The sequence below is a fragment of the Zingiber officinale genome, chromosome 4B (genome assembly GCF_018446385.1).
Source record: "Zingiber officinale cultivar Zhangliang chromosome 4B, Zo_v1.1, whole genome shotgun sequence".
Classification (NCBI taxonomy): domain Eukaryota; kingdom Viridiplantae; phylum Streptophyta; class Magnoliopsida; order Zingiberales; family Zingiberaceae; genus Zingiber; species Zingiber officinale.
The window spans coordinates 56,746,638-56,749,528 of NC_055993.1; the positions used below are offsets into that span (position 1 = coordinate 56,746,638).

Here is a 2,891-nt window from a genome sequence, read left to right on the forward strand (position 1 = left end):
ATACCCACCTATGTACAGTCCACATCATATACCCAATCAGCATGATAATACCAGCCACCCAACAATCCCTACAGGACATACTCTACACGTGTAATCACCATAGAGTAGATATCAAGAGTTGAGACTGTATATGAATTAAATGGAACACCTCAAAGATCAAGCATAAGTCTCTAGCAGGAAGTCAACAAACAGATATGATATAAGGTAAAGCAGTCTAATCCATCGAATAACAACCATGCACTAAGTACAAGAAAATCTACATAGAGGTAAAGGAAGAAATACCCGCCTTAATTTGTCGACCGTGTCCAGAATAAATCCCACGTCGTGATGATCATCCCATATCCAAGTCCTGCATAAATCAATATTTACATATTTTATTTAGCTAAATTCATATGATTAAGTAGCTAAATAAAATCCCTAACCCAACTAGGATCACTCCAACTAAATCTGATCTCTGATTAATCCTCCAAACCATCTACATGCTTCCATGTGCTCTAAACCAAACATACGTAATAACCATTAACAATACTTTCCAATAGAAGTAAAACCTTAATCCTTAATCCACAATCTTTAATTAACAACTTACCATAGATTGGTGTCAATAGTGCCAAGAGCCATCAAAGAGCCAAAACTGAAGCAACCACTGCTAGAGTCCGTAGCTGGAGCAAGGTGGAAGATACTGTCCTCCAAAACAAATAACCCAAATCAATCTTCCCTCTCCGAGTCATGGACGCCGAGTGCTCGTTGAGAATGGGCATCCAAGACCCCTATTCTACCGTGCCCTAGATCGCCTTTGCACAGATACTCTCAGTCAAGAAGGGGGAAACCAACCTCTAGCTTGGATCTTGCTTTACCTCACGCACGAGCCGGGCCTCTGATTGCCGAAATACCTAGTTCCAGCCATTCCCTAGCTTGACAAGGTAACTGAACCTAATTTACCCGAAATGGGTAAAACAAGAGTAGATCACCCGGCAGGGTAATTAAGGCTAGTTTAAAAAAGGCTGAGTTTAACTTGAACCACAGTACCGGTGAAGTTTTTGGATGATAGTACGTTAGGGAAACTTGGGCATCGCATGTCTAGGAAGATATGGCTTCAACCTGGTGCATTTGGCCAAGTGGAACTGACCGAAGCTACCCTTAAATGGATCCTAACTAGTTAGACCAAGGATTAGTATTAAGTTCAATGGGTAGGACTATTTGGAAAACCTCGAAGGCATAGTTACTTTAATGAGCTCCGAGTGACTCACCATAGCCCAGAAGTTTATCCAAAGAATGCTTACTTGTTGAACCCAAAGGTAAAATCTGAATCTAACACAAAGTTAAACCAGACCCTTAAATTCAACAATAATTCATCTCACAACAATTATAGGATTCCCTGATTGACAATCTAGATCGGGTGAGATGACTAAGAAATTAAAATTAAATTAATTAACATTTATTTAAAAAAGAAAGGTTATCTTAAAAATTTAACTTTCAAAATTATTTTCAACAATTATTTTAACTTTCAATATTATTTTAAAAACTTAAATTTCAAAATTATTTTAAAAACTTAAATTCAAAAATTATTTTAAAAACTTAAATTTCAAAATTATTTTAAAAACTTAAATTTCAAAATTGTTTTAAAAAACTTAAATTTCAAAATTGTTTTAAAAACTTAAATTTCAAAATTGTTTTAAAAACTTAAATTTCAAAATTGTTTTAAAAAAACTTAAATTTCAAAATTATTTTAAAAACTTAAATTTCAAAATTGTTTTAAAAACTAAATTTCAAAATTATTTTAAAAACTTAAATTTTAAAATTATTTTAAAAACTTAAATTTTAAAATTATTTTAAAAACTTAAATTTTAAAATTGTTTTAAAAACTTAAATTTCAAAATTGTTTTAAAAACTTAAATTTCAAAATTGTTTTAAAAACTTAAATTTCAAAATTATTTTAAAAACTTAAATTTCAAAAGTGTTTTAAAAACTTAAATTTCAAAATTGTTTTAAAAAACTTAAATTTCAAAATTGTTTTAAAAACTTAAATTTCAAAATTGTTTTAAAAACTTAAATTTCAAAATTGCTTTAAAAACTTAAATTTCAAAATTATTTTAAAAACTTAAATTTCAAAATTGTTTTAAAAACTTAAATTTCAAAATTATTTTAAAAACTTAAATTTCAAAATTGCTTTAAAAACTTAAATTTCAAAATTATTTTAAAATCTTAAATTTCAAAATTGTTTTAAAAACTTAAATTTCAAAATTGTTTTAAAAACTTAAATTTCAAAATTGCTTTAAAAACTTAAATTTCAAAAATTGTTTTAAAAACTTAAATTTCAAAATTGTTTTAAAAACTAAATTTCAAAATTATTTTAAAAACTAAATTTCAAAATTATTTTTCAAAATTATTTTAAAAACTAAATTTCAAAATTATTTTAAAAACTAAATTTCAAAATTATTTTAAAAACTTAAATTTCAAAATTATTTTAAAAACTTAAATTTCAAAATTGTTTTAAAAATCTTAAATTTCAAAATTATTTTAAAAACTTAAATTTCAAAATTATTTTAAAAACTTAAATTTCAAAATTGTTTTAAAAACTTAAATTTCAAAATTGTTTTAAAAAACTAAAATTTCAAAATTGTTTTAAAAACATAAATTTCAAAATTGTTTTAAAAACTTAAATTTCAAAATTATTTTAAAAACTTAAATTTCAAAATTGCTTTAAAAACTTAAATTTCAAAATTGTTTTAAAAAACTTAAATTTCAAAATTGTTTAAAAAAAACTTAAATTTCAAAATTGTTTTAAAAACTTAAATTTCAAAATTGTTTTAAAAACTAAATTTTAAAATTATTTTAAAAACTAAATTTCAAAAAGTTATCTTAAAAATTTTAACTTTCAAAATTATTTTCAC

At 25.0% G+C, this 2,891-nt stretch overlaps 1 long non-coding RNA gene across 1 annotated transcript; it reads right to left on the minus strand.

Moving 5' to 3' along the window:
• Positions 1 to 285: 285 nt before the first annotated feature.
• LOC121977555 lies at positions 286 to 686 on the minus strand. The gene is made up of 3 exons (XR_006110924.1): positions 587 to 686; positions 423 to 494; positions 286 to 349 (listed from the first exon to the last, which is right to left on the minus strand). It is a non-coding gene; the product is annotated as an uncharacterized LOC121977555 (long non-coding RNA).
• Positions 687 to 2,891: the final 2,205 nt, after the last annotated feature.